At 28.2% G+C, this 19,878-nt stretch overlaps 1 protein-coding gene across 1 annotated transcript in view; it reads right to left on the bottom strand.

Annotated features, from left to right (window-relative positions):
- Positions 1-16,727, bottom strand: part of LOC129913267 (dual specificity calcium/calmodulin-dependent 3',5'-cyclic nucleotide phosphodiesterase 1) — a 499,680-nt gene extending 482,953 nt beyond the window's left edge. Inside the window, exon 1 of the mRNA XM_055991869.1 lies at positions 15,399-16,727. The gene's annotated coding sequence lies outside the window, so the exon portion shown is untranslated. The remainder of the gene's footprint in view (positions 1-15,398) is intronic.
- Positions 16,728-19,878: the final 3,151 nt, after the last annotated feature.

The following is a 19,878-nucleotide window of genomic DNA, read 5'->3' as shown; positions in this document are numbered from 1 at the left end:
AGAAAAAATTGAGGAAAGTTTAACCTTTTTTTTGGAAAATCATTAGCTATTTTCAAAACGATCCAATAAATTTATGTATTTTTCCCGGTATTCGCTCAAAGAAATATGGTCACCATAATCACAGGTCCAGTTTACCAGTTAAAGATTATCTCCTGGTCTGGGTAAAATCCAATAAAATGTAATTGCAGAAAATTTCATGAGATATATGAAATATGTGGACACTCTGGTGTATACTTGTTTTTTTTTTTTTTTTTTTGTTATAAAAGCTTTTAATGAATACATATGAGCCCTTAATTATGAAAGTGGATTAAGTCACTCCTAAAAATGGCCTCAAATCTAGCCTTAAAATAATTATTATTCAAGGGGTAAAGTTTATTTGAAAGCGAACTTACAGTAAATAAACTTTTTTATTGCTCCTCTAGTGATTTCATAAAAAAAAACATAATTAAATCGTTATAAGAAAATTATTATGAAAGTTTTTCTTTAAACAATGCAAAAAGTGACCTAGTCCACTTTCATAATCATGGGCACATATAATAATTGGATTATTAGTGATATTTCGAAAATTTTTGTGCTCAAATTATTTTATATTAAAATTTTATCAGTTAAACTCAATTTTCGATGAATCATTTCGATGGAAACGATCGTCAAAAACCGTCTCTTAGTACTTTAACAGTACTTTGACAGTTCGGTGTTATTTTTCAAAGCCCAAAATAAAATAAAATGAACGACTGGGTCACACAAACTTGCTCTTAGAGCTCAATTTGCTTAAATTTCTAAGACTTTTTATATAGAAATTTGGTAAATGTTTATGAAAACAAAAAATAATAAAAATAAATGAAAACAATGAAAATTCGTTTTTCAAGTGAAAAAAGAACAATGGAAATAAACTGGGCTTTAATAAAAACCACAAGAAATTAATACTCATTAACGTGTTTTTTTGACTTAAATGATATGAAAGTGTAAAAAACAACTTAAAAAACGAAGGAAATTGTGTTTGATGCAAAATTGTGGAGAAACGGTTGTCCGTAGAAAAAAAAGTTTTGAGACAAACTTAAACTGTAATAAATTCTTGATTGGTTGTAAAAAAAATCTTTCAAATCAAACGTAGTTTGGCAAAGATAGGGCCAGTTAAAGGACAAGAGAGCAAAAATCATAAAAACCGTGGTAACTCGAAAACGGGACGAAAACGAGAAAATTACCTCTTAAGTTTTTCGACTTAAAATGACCTCAGGAATCTATGGTTTTCATTTGGGGCGGTGACTATGGGACACCCTGTATATAAAAAGTGTCATGACACTTTTTTTAAGACCCCCCGATTCAAAAAGTTGAAGTTGAGTTGTAATCGTTATAATCAGGCCTATTCTGAAAAAAAAACTCCCAACTGAAAAGCTCTTGAAATTTCATTATTTTTTTAGCTTGAATTTCGTTCTCTAATGGTTGAGAACATGGGGAAAGCAAAAAAAAAAGTGGAAATTTTCACCATTTTTCCGATTGGGGCCCTTCTCCAGAAACCATTTACCTGGTTAAGAATATTTAAGAATAAATTACAGGGTGTCCGATAGAGAATGGGCAACCCTAAAATGGCTACACTACACTTATGACTTTTCCAAAAACAGATAGAAAAAAGTTCTATCACAACCAGTTCATAAAATATTGGCTTTTTTTCGTTCAGTGTATTTTGAATTTTATCATCTTATGTTTTCGTTCACTACAACCACGAATGAATGAATTTTATTTATTTCTTTTTTTAAATAATTTTCTACTATATTTGGATAAGTACATAAACACTTTAAAAATTTCATAGCTATTGCACATTTTCCTTAAAAAATTTGAAATCTGTTTTTCGATAAAAAATGTAAAAAAAAGTATTTTATGAAAATCTTTAAACACCTGTGGTATAAATAAATTTATAGAAACCTAGGTGCCCAACTTTCTCAAAAATATTTCCCTTAGACGAAAACATGTCGAATTTGTGTGATATCGAGTTTTCAAAATGTCTAACATTTTTAAATCGATGAAAAAATATCAAGTATTTCACACCTACAAAATCAGTAGATCGTATAATTTATTTTTGATGATTCTATACGTTACTTTTCATAACTGAACTTTTTAACGATGTAATAAAATTATTAGCAAATACTCAAAAGTGTTTTTGAAGTGAAAACTTCTTTAGTATCGTAGTGATTTGAAACAAGATGAAACGAAAAAGCGACACGAAAAATCAATTGATCATAACTTTTTTGTTTTAATAGATAGATGAATGAAATTTATACAGTAGAAAGGTAATTAAATAAATTATAATTGTGAAAAATTTCAATTAATTTCATATTCAAAATTCTGAGATAACGATAAAAAGATGTTCTTTTTCTGAACACTTTATATCTTTTGATATAGAGCACATAACAAATTTATTTAACTTTAATACGCATGCTGATAAATATAAGCTTTCATGTTACACTCAGTCACAAAAGTAAGTATACACCCCTAACTTTGTTTATCCAAGACCTAAAAAAAAAGAATCTAACACATTTTCGAAAAAAATTTAAATGTGGTTTTATTTCATTATTCATTGCCTACATATTTACAGAAAAAAATTTGTCAAATAATCAATACCTACTAAATGAAAAAGTGACAAAAAATTAAACACAGTACAAAATTTCGCATTACAAAAGTAAGTATACAGAGAAGAAAAAACTATGAAAATCGATGTTAAAAGTATAAATATCTAAATTTTTTTGGGAATTAATATATTTTAGGCTACCCCCTAGACTTGACGAGGTCAAACTCACTTGAAAGCATTGATTTTACTAGATTTTTTGCAACTTTTGAGCCGAATTTTTTCCACTCTTCCTAAAAGACTCGTTTCAGCTAATCCTTTGAATGCTTCCTTACTTTTCTCACCAAATGGTCTAACAGATGCTAAATAGTATCAAATCGAGTGACTGGGGGACGTTTGGATCTGGTTTTGAAAGTTTTTGATCAAAAATTCACTCAAAAATACCGAGTTTTGCTTAGGGCCGTTACCTTTATTGAAGATAACACTGTGCAAGTCGAAATTCTTGACAGGCGCGCGAATAACTGTTTCGCCCTATTTCGGACCCGAGAAATCCATTGGCATCATTAGTTTTTCGATTTATCGGTACGACTTCGAACAAAATTTTTTATGAAAGTTTTTTCAATTATTTTGAGAGTTTCCCACTGTTTTTAGTCATTTTTCAACCAAAAACAATATTTATATTGCTAATAATTCTGCTCAAACGTTATTAGCTACCAGTAGAAAGACATTATAAACAATTTTGAACAATTTATTTGAAAATTTAGTGATTTTTTTTGAAAAAATTAAAAAAAAATCGAAATATTTTACATTGTTAATCGTTTTTTCGCTGTTTTTGTTCTCTTTTGCACAAATACATTGCATGTTTTCCATTAAAAATTAATTTAACTGTTAATTTATTGTTGGTTAAACTTCGACAGTCTATCGATAGCATCGATAACAAAAAAATATCGAGTATATCGATACTTCACAAAACTATCGATAGTTTCAATACTTCCAAATTATTTTACCACAATATATTATCGATAGCTTTGAAATTAATTAAACACAATTTGAACTACAAGTTGAGTTTTCGTTTGACATTGGATAAAAACAACGAATTAACATAGTGTTTGGTAGATATCGATAGTTTCCATTATCGATTGTATCGATAGTTTTGAGAAAAAAGTATCGATAATATCGGCAATCTTGTGGTAAAGTAATTTGGAAGTATTGAAACTATCGATAGTTTTGTGAAGTATCGATATACTCGATATTTTTTGGTTATCGATGCTATCGATACACTGTCGAAGTTTAACCAACACTAAATTAACAGTTAAATTAATTTTTAATGGAAAACATGCAATGTATTTGTGCAAAAGAGAACAAAAACAGCGAAAAAACGATTAACAATGTCAAAAATTTCGTTTTTTTTAAATTTTTTCAAAAAAAACACTAAATTTTCAAATAACTTATTCAAAATTGTTTATAATGTCTTTCTACTGGTAGCAAATAACGATTGGGCAGAATTATTAACAATATAAATATTGTTTTTGGATGAAAAATGACTAAAAAAAGTAGAAAATTCTCAAAATAATTGAAAATCTTTCAAAAAAAATTTTGTTCGAAGTCGTACCGATAAATCGAAAAACTAATGACACCAATCGATTTCTCGGGTCCGAAATAGGGCGAAACAGTTAATCGCGCACCTGTCTCAAAAAAATTTTTCAAAAAACTTGCACAGTTAATCAATCCATCTTAGCCTAATTATTCGACACTCTGATGCAGGTTTGTCTATAAAATATCAAAAAAATAATACCCATCCATTGTTTTCTCAAGGAGACCAAATAACCCACACCAAAAGCTATAAGCAAAAACCCCCATACCATGAACGAATCACTGCTGTTTTTACCAGTACCTTCCTTTCTTTTCGGATCTACTTCTTTTATCGGTTTTCTAGAAATATTGCCACATCCATAACTCATATACTCTTTAGACGAAGTGTACTGCTCAGATGGACCTGGTAAAATTTGGAGAAAGATACAAAAGTAACAAAATCCCATCAAAAAGCTGGTACTGGTAAAAACGGCAGTGATTCGTTTATGGTATGGGGGTTTTTGCTTATAGCTTTTGGTGTGGGTTATTTGGTCTCCTTGAGGAAACAATGGATGGGTATTATTTTTTTTGATATTTTATAGACAAACCTGCATCAGAGTGTCGAATAATTAGGCTAAGATGGATTGATTATCTTCAATAAAGGTAACGGCCCTAAGCAAAACTCGGTATTTTTGAGTGAATTTTTGATCAAAAACTTTCAAAACCAGATCCAAACGTCCCCCAGTCACTCGATTTGATACTATTTAGCATCTGTTAGACCATTTGGTGAGAAAAGTAAGGAAGCATTCAAAGGATTAGCTGAAACGAGTCTTTTAGGAAGAGTGGAAAAAATTCGGCTCAAAAGTTGCAAAAAATCTAGTAAAATCAATGCTTTCAAGTGAGTTTGACCTCGTCAAGTCTAGGGGGTAGCCTAAAATATATTAATTCCCAAAAAAATTTAGATATTTATACTTTTAACATCGATTTTCATAGTTTTTTCTTCTCTGTATACTTACTTTTGTAATGCGAAATTTTGTACTGTGTTTAATTTTTTGTCACTTTTTCATTTAGTAGGTATTGATTATTTGACAAATTTTTTTCTGTAAATATGTAGGCAATGAATACAGAAATAAAACCACATTTAAATTTTTTTCGAAAATGTGTTAGATTCTTTTTTTTGAGGTCTTGGTTAAACAAAGTTAGGGGTGTATACTTACTTTTGTGACTGAGTGTATATATAACACATAACAGTACTTGTATTTGCTACAAGCTACACAATGTTTCAGAAATACCTCAAAACACCTGTGGAGATCTGTTGCCGATGACCAGCCACCAGTGTAGGAAGTACCGTAATCTCAGTTTGAAATTTCGATATGGTTGACTTTAAAAAATTCTTACTTTTTTTGTAGGCATGGTAGAAATATGATTGAAGCTTCATATAAAAGGTGAAATAATAAGCTTTCAGATGATAAAATTTATTATAGGTTGTCTTATAAAATATATGGATTTTAAGGTGATTGAATAAAAAAAAGGTAGATTTTTTTGATTTTGTTTGCAAGAAAAATTATTTTTTAAGGTTTCACTTCCACCACGTGTGAACTGCACACATGATTTTTTTTTTGTTTATCGCTTAACTACGTGCATCAAATGGAATCAAAAAATCCCCATTATACAATAATAAGGTTAATTCTGATAAGTTTCTTAAGCTCCTTATTTAAGCATTGTTCTAATACTCAAACATCTCATAAAATTGGATTAAAATTTTTTTGTTTTTTTTATTTTAATTTGAGTTTTCCAAAGCCAAAAAAAAAAAATTCATTCCTAATTGCTCGACATAATAATATTTACCTTTCACTTCATTCTTTAACGCAAAACAAAAGCTAAATGATTTTTAACAAAAGAAAAAGCCATAACATTGTAGGTATATAGTATTTCAGAGCCATTATACAAATCTGCGCCATGCTAATCCACCATCCTGAATGGAGATCTGAATAAAAATTATTTAATTTATATATCTTTCTACTCAATGGACTAGGGATGAGTTAAGAGGGATTTTTCATGAGAATCGTGAATTGTATGAATCGTAAAACCTTCCTTAAAGTACTCGCGCGTATATAAATAAAGGTGGGTTTGGTACTTATACAACAGCAAAAAATGGTTTATTTATTTTGTTTTGAATGTTTTTATATTTCTCATAAAACAAAAGCAAAAATAAAAAAAAACAGCAAAACAAAACAAATGGAGAGTAATCCAAAAGGACTTAAACCATGCCTTGTTTATGGACCCTTTGCAATATAATATTTCCCTCATAGCCGCTTAAAATATTATTATTCTGAAAAAGGATATTTCAAAACAAAAGCTTTACGAGGAATTTTAACATTCAAACTGTTATCGAAAAATGGACATGTGTATGTGAGGGTGGGCGAGGACAGGTCATGAATCTAAATCCCTGTAAAATTTACATAAAAATTATAAAGGTTGTTGGTCGTCGCTGCGCTGATGGTCGCTCTCTGGTCGCGTAGCGAATGAATAATTATTTTTTGATTACCATCATGACCCAAAAACACACAAAATACAAAAACTCACTGGGAATTATGATTTATCCTTTTAATGATTCGTCATATCAAAAAAAGAGTCCATTAGCGATAAGACTAATAAAAAAAAATCCTAACCCTTTTTTCGTAGATTAACTTTAAATTTGTAAATTGCATGTTAACAAATGAGTTTTTTAGGACTTTTGATGAAGCGAAAAAAAATTCCACTGACGCTAAAAAATTTCTATTCACAGCCCAAAAACAGATTTACAAATTGGTTTAGCGTTTTTGTTTAATAAATCTTGATTGTCATTCAAATAAAAAAAAGGACACAAACAATACTTTTCCAGTTAAACAAAATGATAAACTACTTGGAGAAGAAGAAGCACAACCAAACACAACAACTGTTGCTCCTTTTACAACTTGTAAAAACATTCATCTAGTTTTTTTTGGAAATGAGACATATACATGATATCGTATATCCTGAGAAAAAGGATTTAGATTTAGGATTTTCAGTTCTTGGGTGTGTGTTTCTGTGGGCAACAAAGAATAAACGAATTGTTGTGTAATTCATTTGATGTGAATGATAAATTGAAAAGGGCTTCTTAGAGTGTTGTTGGTGTCTGGTGTGGTTGTTGTTTATTCGTATATATGAGGTTTTTATTCTCTTAGTCATTCCAAAAATATATTTATGAAATGTTTCTTTGATAAATGGAATTTTATAATATATTTTCAAGGAGAGGTTTTTCTTTCAACTTTCAAGCTTGTAGTTGTTTCATTTTTTTTTTTTTTTTTGATTAAATTAATAAATTAAATTTAATTCAATTAAAATGGAAGAAGATTTTTAGAGAATAGTTGAGAAACAGATGTTCCTACGATGAAATAATTAAGATCGTCCTTCGAGTTCAAAAATATTTGTGTGGTTTTTAGTTCAAAAAGTCAACTAATGGATTGGTTTATCAAGAAAAATATTAAAAAAAAAAAAAACACCCAGACAAAATGTGGTTTTTATCCTTTTGACAATTTTCTTGACATTACAAATACACCAACCACAAAAATTTATAAAAGATTTCCCCCATACAAAACCAATGGTTAAAAAATTTAACAAAAATTATGGAAAAAAGTGAACACATAATCGCGTTTTTGTGGTCGAATTGAAAGTGTCAGACAGAATTATTTAAATATAAATTTTTAATTTTTAAGGAAAAAAAACAACATCATACCCAAATTCTGTCAAGGGATTAAATAAAAAAAAATATATACCTACCGACCTACAAAACATTTTTTTAGTTCCTATTTAAGTTACTTTAAAACATAAAGAAATGGCATCACCATGTTTTCCCCTGTGGGATGTAAGTCAAATGTAATAGTTATTTTATTTTTGTGTACAACTATTTACCACAAACAAGTCCTCAAGAGGAAACATATTTTTATATAAATAAAAAGACAAGAAATGTCTCTCTAAAGAGAAATAGCTATTATCTATTGGATAGGATAGGAAGATAAATGGAGTATGTTGCATGAAGCCATCAACCATATTTGGACCAGGAGAGTCCTAATAGAAATTCTTTATAAATATTGAATTCATAACAATTTTATTTTTATCTTTATTTATTTAAAATATAATAAAATTATTCAACGATATATTACTCTTTACAGATATTAACTAAATGTGTAAAGTTTTTGTGACAAAATTCAATTTTAGTGAGTTTATGAGTTAATGATTTGTTTACAACTCCTAGATTTCTTAGGTATTGTACTGAACAGATTTTATTTTAAATTGATATTGATAAATTTTTGGTTTACAAAATTGAGAAAAATCACTTTAAACAATATTTTATAAATATTTTTTTCGCATTGTTTCAGGCAAAAAATATTTGTTTTTGATGTAGGATGAATAGCAAAATACAGTGGTTTAATAAATTTATTCAGCAACCATAAAAATATTAAAAAGTTACACATACACCAGAGTGACCACTTTAAAAAATAGGTACTTAGTGGAGTAACTGAAGCTCAGCTTAGATTTTGATGATCTTTTTTTTCAAACGTTGGTAATTAAAAATACTTAAAAGTCTATAGATTAAAAATTGCCGGTGTTGCCGTATTGTTTTTTAAAATTAAAATTAAATTTTTTTTGAACAAAACCATTTGTTTTGCTTAAATTTCATAAAACAAATGAAAGCAAAAGATTCTCTAGGTAATTTAAGGAAAATATATAAAAGGCAGTAAGGGACAATCTTCCATCGTTTAAGCGATAAATGCAATTTTCTAACATTCTGACCTCAAACACAAAAAAAATATTTTGAAAACAACGGCAACACCTACAATATTTTAAAATACATTTTTAAAAAGCCAGAAGCTCATTCTTGTCTCTTAAGTTTAAATCCACTAAATTTAATCAAGACTTTTTGAAAAAATGGTCCTCAAACTCAGAATTAAAAAAAAAATATTATTAGAAAAATTTAAAATGACTTTTTTCCAAACTTTTTCTAATAAAATATGAATTTAAAAAAAAAAAATGTTTGGCCATAAATATTATTAGTTGAATTTCGAAGCAAAAAAGGTAAAATATATCACACTTTTGAAAAAAAAAATGAAAAATTACTTCAATTTCAATGGTTTTTTTTTATTAAAACCGAATTTTTGCATTGAAATAATTAATTTTCTCAAAGACTGTGGTAAATAGGAACTTTAAATTTTTGCTATTTAACTTTCAACAGTAAGGGTTATTAAATGAATAAAAAATAATTTTATGTTTAGATGTTGAACTTTAAAAAAAAATAAGTTACATTTTTTTTCAAAACTTTTATTAAAAAAAGTTCTTCGAAAATGAAATACTTTTCAATTTTTTTCATAAACCGTAATACATATTGACATTTCCTTTTATAATTTGATATCATAATAAATGCGGCCAAAAAAATTTGAAAATAAATGCATTTTATATTACGACCAAGTTTAAAAACGACATGTTAAAATTTTTTCAATAATTTTTTTTTTCAAAATCTGAGTTCAATTACCATTCTTTTAAAAGCCGTTCATTCAATTAACTTAATTTTAATTTTACATATATGACTAAGCTTCTAGCTTTTAAAAAATGTATATTTGAATATTGTAAGTGTTGCCGTTGTGTTCAAATATTTTTTTTTTGTGTTTGAAGTCAATTAATAAGAAAATTGCATCTATCGCTTGAACTATGGAAGATTGTCCCTCACTCCCATATATTTTTTTTTTCCTTGAATTTCCTAGACAATCTTTTGGCATCAATTAATTTATGAAATTTAAGAAAAAATTTTGAAAAAAATTTGTTTTTGTTCACAAAAATCTTCAATTAAATTTAAAAAATCAAAACGGCAACACCGGCAATTTTTTATCTATAGACTTTAAAGTATTTTTAATTACCGACGTTTGAAAAAAAAGATCATCAAAGTCTAAGCTGTTCGGCCGGGTTCCCTAATATTGCCAATTTTTGAGCTTTAGTTACTCCACTAACTTTAAACAATATTTTAGAAATATTTAGAAAATTTTAGAAATTTTGCGATTGAAAATTACCTATTCCAAAACTATAAACAACTATATAAGTTTTAAAAAGAAATGTAAAGAGTGAATGTTCGGTTTTCAAGAAAGGTTAAGTCCGAATTTGATGTTTTAAATATTTTTCTATTTCTAATTTAAGTCAATTTTTTAAAAAAAATTACGTCTCGCCTAGTGTGGGGAAATGGACCTTGTTTGCTTGTTACCTCCAAATTATAAGTCCGCAACCTATTGTATTCTTAAGATGGGTAACTATGGCGTATACGTAACATTTTTTTTTAATGAAAAACTTAAAATCTTCATCCTCTTTTTAAATTATTTAAATTTAAACAAACACATAGTGGCCAAATCTAATGCTAGGGAATGCTTACACATTCATGTGAGGTTAAATCATATCGCATTACCTAATACTTAAAAACTAAAGAAGCCGCTTAAATTGGTTTATTTTCATTTTTCCATTTTTTTAATCAATAAAATGCGTTACTGAGTTGCAACAAGTTACTAAATTTTTTAAAAGTTTTTATAAAATTAAGTAAATGTACGTTCATGGACTTTGAGCTCCCAAAAATGCATACAATTTGCTTTCTTTCATTAAGATGGAGATATTTTTAGAAGAAAAAATAAAAATCGTTTGAGCCATTCCAGAAAAAACACAATATTTTTATATTTAATTTTTAGGAAAAAATATTATATTAAAGTTGGTTGTCATTATTATTAATTAAACAAAAAAAAAATTACAAAATACTTCTATTTGTCGGCAAAACTGGAGTTAAGATCATTTGAACTTTTAAAATTGAGTAGTAATTTATTACCTATATTTATTTATCAACATCTTAAACCAAAGATTCAAAACCTGTATTTTACAATTTAAAAAATCCAAAAATTAATTTTTCAAAGTTTTAAAATGCTTAAAAAAAATAGTTGAAATTAATTTAGTCGTTTTGGACTAAAAGGCAAAACAAAATATTAATTTTTATCAAAAAAACAAAACCGACTTCCATGAATCAAAATTGGGTTTTTTGGTTTTTCTCATAATTCCTATAGCAATAACTGGACAAAATTGAAATGGAACCACACTGCAGGCACCAGCTTTCCAATACAAAAAGAATTACCAAAATTGGTTTACTTAGTCCAAAGTTATGAGGTAACAAATATAAAAAAAAATACAAACCTTTTGGAAGTCGGTAAAAAGAAGAAAAACCGATCCCAAAAAATGGTTTTTTGTATTGCTTTTTGGTTTCGACAGTATTTTTTACAATAACAGCTTATTTAAAGCATAAAAACATACAAAAATTGTTGTCTTACCAGTGGGTACTTAAAACTTGCTATTTTGCGAATATGTTAAACGGTATAAAAAAGATCTAAGCTAGATTTGATTTTTTTTTTTTTTTTGTTTAATAACTTAAAGTAGGTAGTACTATTTCCAAGGTACATGTAACATAATTATTTACATAAACATGTTACATTTTTTAAGTTATTTAGCAGTTGAGGAACAGTATTTGTTCAACCTAAAGGGAAGAACATTTTCTAATCAGTTTAAATATTAATTGTCTTTAAAACTGTCTGAAACATTTTATCGTTGAAATGTTTGACAAACACAGTTGTTTTTTGTCAAAGTGAAAAACAAAAAACTACTAAAAACTTTTTATCCTTATACACATTTTACTTTGAGCTAATGGACGGTTAAAGTTTTAATTTTTGTATTTGACATATTGAGTTGTCAAGTTTTTTCAACTGACAGGCCATTTTTTTGTGTCTCTAAATTTTTTACTCCTAATATTTTGCGTTATTTTTTAAGACAATTGAATATTTTTATTTTTAATCAAGCTATTGTGTAGGTTCTGAACAAATTGAAAAAAAAAACAACTAATGGATTTTTTTCGTTGTTTATAACAAAAAAAAAGTCTCCCAACCTACCCAAAAATAGATGAAAGTTATATCCTTCCGAAATAAACGATATCCATTAGGTAATGTTGTTTTCTACAAAAGTAAATGGAGCAATTTATTCGTCATATAATATAATTATACACACACACTTACTATTTTGTTAAGTTGAGGATGAATGAGAGTAAATAATTGCTAAAACATTAAACACTTCTAACATGAAACATGAAATAGAGCTAGGTCATTAACATACAAAAATAATAGGACGTTTTAGTATAACAACAAATAAATTATACATATTGCATCATATAATTTGGATATAATGTGAGCTTTTAAATTTATGTATGTCATAACTTTGACCTTAGGATAGGTATTTTGTTTTAATATTATTAAATCTCAGTTTAAAGCCTTGTTCTTGTAGAAAATAGAGAAATTTATAGTTTCCAATTTGTTTTTGGAACAATTAAAACAAGATGTTTTTTTTTTATCAAATTTAATACGAGTAGGTATATTTTATATTTTTAGTTTTATTCCATTTCTAATACAGTTAAAAATATCTAAATTCCGAAAATAGCGAACAGAAAAGCATTCAAGTCTAGCTATGATCATACATTTTAATTATTTTAAATTAATTATTATTATAATACTAATTATTAACTTTTACAGTCTAAAAAATAAATGATACGCATACACCCCAGTGACCCGCATATCATTTGAATTGTCACTTGAGTGACATGGCTATCCTAGGCAGTTTTCCTGTGGTGGAAAAAAAAAGTCGTTAAACGCTTTAACATCCTGAACTGAAGATGAAATTGAATTTTTACCACGCTGCTAACAGGCTCAGCGTGAGTCACGCTCAAGTTAATAAATCTGGAGAAACGAATTGTTTGGTATTTTTTATAAAAACCCAAAAAGTGATTGTTTTGAAAATTTAATATAAAATATGTTTCAAAAAGGCCATCGATTTCTCGATTTTGGTGAAAAAATCAGTAGAGCCGTTTAAAAAATAACAATTTTTTTAAATATAAAATTTTTTAAATATTAAAAAAAAAAATTATTTTGCCATAATAAAGAGAATCATAATGAAACAAAATTTCAAAACCTTTCACTAACCCGTTTTCAAAAAACTGATTTTTCAAAAGAATTTTTTTTTAATACTTCTGAGTTATAGAGGGAAACACTAAATCCAATACTACAATTTGCATAAAAATGAAAAAAATTAAAAAAATATTTGGAATTTTCTGACTTTTTTAAAGACCTACCTAAAAAATGCCCTCCAAATATGAAAAAAAAAATCAATATAATCAATATTGTAAAAGCCGATTAACCCTCTGTCGGTACACGGGTGCAAATTTGGCAGGACAAAAATAAAAGGTGGTCACAAAAAAGTGTCTTTATAAGGGTGAAAATACATTTTTTTGAATGCTATATTCGAATTCCTCAGAAAATTCTACATCAATTTCATATATCATTCTCTATAAAATATTGAGACCGAAAAAAGTTCTAGGGAAATGAAAAAGCAGTTAATAAAAAGTAAGTTTTTTTTTTTTTTTTTTTTAATTTTGGTCATATGGCAGGTACCGTTTACTTTGATCATATAAATAAAATTCCAATTTCACATCTAGGCTAGGAATTGTCAAAAAATATCCCAAATTAAAACATGGTGAAGTTGAGGCAATCCAATGATCAATCGTCTTTGAAATTTTGCAGTAAAATGATCCTCTCTTCTAATGATTAAGAAAACTCAATGAGAATAAACTAAACTTATCTCCTTATAGGTACTAAACAAATCTGCGTCTCTCAGAAAAATAAAGCGGCAACCCTTTCACATTCTATTTTGATGATACACAAAAAAATGTTATCATGAAATTCAGCTAGGAGACAAAGTTAGTTGTGTGGGAATTTGCATTTACAAACGGAAAATAAATATTTGGAAATTAAAGATGATTTGAAAACGTTTTTAACAAACAATTTTAACTTCTGGTAATTAAATTTCCAGTTAAAATAAAAACAAATATTAATTTGGATATTTATCAACTTTTGTAATAAAATCACAAAAAATTCCGTAGTTTAAATTCTTAAAGAAAACAAATATAAAACTGGAGACAACTTGCAAAGAAAAAAGTTATTCGCTTTTATGAAACTCCTAAAACTAGCTAAAAATTTTGAAAGTAATTTTATTACTTTCAAAATAACAAAAACTGGATCTTTTTTAAGACAAAAACACAAAACCACAAATCATAAAAAAAATAAAATATGTTTTCTTATCCCAGCCAACCACAACATTGTGAAACCACATTCTCTCTTCTGACGTTTCTTGAAATTTATTCCTATCAAAGTCAACTCAAAAGATACCTATACTAAAAAAAAAAAGGTTGCATTTTCATGGAAACAGTACAAAATTCCACCCAACAATTGCAAGCTAAAACCGTCATCACAGTGACAAAGTATATTTCATTCATTCTTAGAATTCATAGGAATTTTATTTTGTGTGTAACATTTTCTTTTTTTTTTCATTTTCCTTTCATATTCATTCCAACTAACATCCCCATCATCTTCATTCACATCATCATCCTCTACCAACCCACCTCCACCCCCTTTTGTGGTAAGAATTTGAAAAGCTAGTTTAAGACAAAAAACCATGCTTAGCTTGCTTGAGTCCGTTTATCAATCACAGGATTATCCACCACAGCCTTTTATATTAATGCTACAAATTCGTTTTCTTCTTCCTTTCCACATCCATACACATCCGAGAGTTTGGTATAATATTGTCTTCATTTAGCATTATTTTCTTTTAATGCTCTTTGGTTCTTAAATTAACGGATATTTACTATAAAGAAGGCAGAGTGGTGATGATGAGCCTCATGATGATGAAGATGATGATTGAACGAAGGATAAACAATAACAGAAAGCATCTTTCGTTACTAAGTTGGATAAATTATAATTTTTCATTCCGCAGCAGAAATCAGGAATTTTTTGATCCCATTGAATTGAGGAAAAAGGATTAAAAGTTCTTAACAGTCAAAAGAGACGCCTCGCATAACTCTGGTTGATAATGATAACCAAGTTTATAAATCCTTTAAAAACTCGTCTTCTTTATTTTCCTTTATAATTTACAGCTGATTCCTATATAGAATCCTTTCTTAGCAACAGGTATAAGGATAATGAGACTTTTGTAGGCTTAAAAATAAATAAAAAGGATATTTTCTAAACGACTGTATTGAACGATTGCTTAGAATTAAAAAAAATAAGACTTCATTAAAATTAAACAAACGAAAAAAATGTTTATAAATAAATCATCATATATGTTTGTATACCATCAGGATTCATGCTGTAACGTAACGTCAGCTCGTGACAAATAGTAACAACACTCTTCACATAAATATTTCACTTTGCTCTTTGCTTTGATTTACACTAATTACATTTTTATATAATTTTATTTATTCTTTCTTTTTTTTTCTTCACTCAATCACTCATCCTTAGTATCGGTGAAGGAGAAGAAGAAGGTAAGTCCTTGAAGGACCTCAAAAGCCAAGAATTTCACAACACACAAAAAGGAAAAAAAATAAACCAAAGATAACGAAAAACCAGCGCTTAATTAGCTTGCACAAAAAGGTACGCCAGAATATAAATTTGTATATATCTCCCGGCAAACGGCGCGTTTTGGCAGGAAAAACAACCCAAAAGACACTGACACTATATCATTAAACACACCGAGACCAAAACTCCTTGATCCTGGCAAAACAACTAAACCGTGCGATGGAGAGAATTGCCCCAGAGTCAAAATCTTTAGCTTGACGAGCGGAGCACACACATGTATATAGAAAAATATCCGCACAAGAAGCGTGTAAGAAGCTCAATCACACGCGGAAGAGGCCCTGATGTCTGCCACTGCTGGGTTGACTGATGTCAGGACTCGGAAGCATGCAAAAGGAAAGACACATTTTGGAACAAAAAAAAAAAATAAGGACTTTCTCTCTTTTTTCTCTCTCTCTCTCAATTTCAAAGTGTGGGGGAAAGCTTAGGTATTTGTTTGGTTAAAAAAAAAAGTAATGATTACTTTTAAAAATAAACATTAACCCAAAAAGTTTTTAGGCTGAACCGAAACAATAATAAATTATTCAAAATATATACAAACAAGAACCCGGTGACGGGTTTTTACAAAGAGGATTTGTGTAGAATAAATAAAAATATCATCCCTTAATCCTTTTTAATCTTGATTATGTCTGACTTCAAAGTATAAGCCGTGTCTGGCTGGATGAGTAAAATGGGTTCTTTTCTAGTACGTGAGGACTATAAGGTAAAATACATGAGAAGAATTCTAAAAATAGGTGTGGTGAGTTTGTAACAAGGATAAAAAAAACGCACTCAACCACTTAACCTTAACCCTTGAAATAACTATATGCAGGTAGGTATTATTATTATGCAAAGTAGTATGGCATCAAAAACTTTATACACAAAGTAACTAGGCAAAATTTGTTTTGATAAGGGTTATCTCTGAACTCGGATGATAACCACAAATATGAGAGGAAAGCTTATTAGAAAACCAGGTGGTGTGGTGAATAAGAGAAAATTATTTCTCTTAGGGAAAAAGCTTCTTATTCACACTGATTATGAAAGCTTATGAAAGTTTTGAAATGGAAGCTATTCTCTTAAAAGCTATAAATGCAAACTTTTTTGCTATAAAAAAAAAGAACTTTATGGGAAGTACAGTGGTGTCAAAAAAGACTCATACGCCTGAGAAAGCTTTATATCCATACTTCGAGAACGGATAACGATTACGATTACACGGTAACGTGTCAATACGATAACGTATGGTAGTTATCGTAGGCCATAAATCGACCCTAGTCTTGTCTCAGTGTGGTTTAGATTGCAGTTTTATCTTAACTTAATGGTCAATTCATATAACGCCAAGTCCAATTTCAGACTCTTATTTGAAAGTTTATATCCTGAAAGTGAACTCTAAGCAAGGATTTTTAAAAAATCACTCATTAAATAGGGTGAATAGGGGTAAAACATCATGGTTAAAAGAAATAGTTTTCTAAACAGCCATGTCCTAAAAAGTTGAACTTTTTCAAATGGATTGATAAATTTGTTTGAAGAGAGAGAGAAAAGTTTTAAAACATTCAAAAAATTTAAATTTTGAGATATGAACGGTTTTTTAAGAATTATGCAGATGGAACAGTAAAAAAGGCGTTTACTGTAGAATGACTTTTTAGGCCTTGATTTTTGAATAATAAATTTTTGAAAAATAATACATTTACAATTTTTATTAAAAGGACTTATGAATGAGATTTATTTACATAAGAATGTCGGTCGTACTTATCTGTAAAAGATGTTTTTTATTAGTGATGGGAACTTTCGAATAAAAACTATCAAACTATCGATAGTTGTAAAATATTCATTTATTCAATAGTTTCAAATCATTCATTCATTTAGTTACTATTTTCATTCAAATAGTTTTCTTAAACGATAGTTTTTTCATTCGAATAGTTTTTTCATATGATTTTTTTTATTCGACAGTTTATTCGACAGTTTATTCGATAGTTTTTATCCGATAGTTTATTCGATAGTTTATTCGATAGTTTTTATTCGATAGTTCCCATAACTACTTATTTTATTTGACCTGTAATATCTTTTTACAAAGAGCCACTTACAAATTTTGTTTAACTTTATTTCACAAGCTGCAAAATCCGAAATTCAAATTTTCTTGTGTTTATATAAATTAAATTAATTAATTTATTAATTGCTTTCTGATTCAACGTTTTAAAAAAATCTTTTGTCTCGATCTCGATATTAATAAAATTTTGTAAACATTCTTAAAAAGATATAAAAAAAAGGAAAATTAAGAGCGTTGTCTAAATTTCAACCATCAAAAATTCCATGTTTTCACTGATTTATTTAGTAGGTACTTAAATAATATTGCATACAATTTATTATTTACTCAAAGTCAATCATATTATATATTTTAATGAGAAACAAAAATTGCTACAGAAAGAATTTTGTTTCCCAGCTAAATACAAATTTGTCCCATCTTTTAAGCTGTGTCATGTTTACAAATTTTAATCTTAAATTGTTGATGAAGATTTCAACCTAATGGACGCAGGAATATCCTTTTGCCCATAACAAAAAGCGTGTCGAAAGTAAAGAGACAAATCCCATCGGAATAAGGGAAAAAAAAAATAAAAACAAACCAGTCATTCTCACCCCATCAGGATCCCAAAACGGAAACCTCTCGACCCTTTTCAAATAATATTAACATCCCAAAGGAAAAAATCAATATATATTTAACCCATTCAAGGACGTAACCAAAAAAAAAAAATATAAACAAACAAACACAAAAAACTTTTCTTAATGAAAATAAGTTGTTTTTCTTGAAGAGTAAGACTTCATTAGGAAAATACATATATTTTTTTATTATTTTCCTTTAGATTGAATTATTTTTTTTTTAATACAAGAAATGAGAATACCTTCGAAAGGTATAAATATAGAAAGACTCATCATTATGGGATATTTGCTAATGGAAATCATAGGAAAAAAAAAAACATCCTCAACCAACAAGGATAAAAATATTTTCATACCAACTAGGAAATTGTTTTGCTATTTTTCTTAGAGTACCTTCCACCATAAAAATATCTACTTAAAAAAAAAATTAAACTTAAATAGCTTCTTAAGTGTTTCTTCCGGCAATCTTTCGTTTAAGGACGAGATGAATATAGTGGTTAGGAAGAAAAGGGTCAGTGAAAATTGTTGTTTGTTAGAAAAGTGCATAAGATTCTATAAAAAAGTTCATTCATTTCGTGAGATTTCTTAGAAGTTTAATTGTTTATTGGACTTTTTTATTTTAAAATTTTGAACTAAAAAGAATCCGAACAAGGCCACTTAATTATTTCAAAACCTCTAACATTGTTATGAACTACTGCCCCATGCGTACAGTCCGTAGTATATAAAAATAAGGACTCCCATTTTTCCCCAAGAGGGTTAATTTGTTCTACATAATAAGACTTGGTGTTCTGAAGAAAAAAAAAAAAAAAAAACAAATTGGCCTTCTTCAGTTCCGTCCACTTTCATTATCTATATAGCTTCCTTCCACCCGCACTCTTTCATTCATAGATTCACATTCAGATATGTAATCTACATTCTAGTTCAAATGGATTTCTTGACACAGGACAACAGTTAAAGACAGCTTTAACTGATATCTTAACACAATGTTGTCAACACCCAGGGTTACATAGTCTCACAATCACAATCATGGTCGATATGAAGTGTCAGACATCATGGGGACGACAAACGACAATCTATCTATAGAAGACATTCAGGACCAATTAAAATGTAATAAGACACAGGAAGGCAAATATTGAGGTCAAGAGTGGGTAGCTCTAGCTATTCAAATTGAAAAAAGGACAATGAACGAACAAATTCAGTCATTGTATGTATGTTGTGTTCGTGCAAGAAAAAGTAACAAGGGACAGTTTAGATTATAAGTGAATTGTGGTGTGTAATTTTTTGTTGTTGTTGTTTTTGAAAAATAATAATAATTAACGATGTTGTTTCAAGAGTGTTTTACATTTAATTTATGAGATGGCCAACTTCAGTGTTGTTTTAGATTTCATTCAAGAAATTTTAAATAATATGATAGCTTTAAAAATGTTTAAAGAACTGACAACATTATATTGAGAGAAGTTGCTTATTTTTACAAAAAGACTAATAAAAAGAATATTTAAAAGTAACATTATTTTTCCTCTTGCTAATTATATTGCCATTTTATGTTTCCTGAAAAACAAACCAAACTTTAGA

Source organism: Episyrphus balteatus, chromosome 1, assembly GCF_945859705.1.
Source record: "Episyrphus balteatus chromosome 1, idEpiBalt1.1, whole genome shotgun sequence".
NCBI lineage: Eukaryota > Metazoa > Arthropoda > Insecta > Diptera > Syrphidae > Episyrphus > Episyrphus balteatus.
Note: the sequence above shows the minus strand (reverse complement) of the source record. Positions and strands in the feature narration are given on the sequence as shown.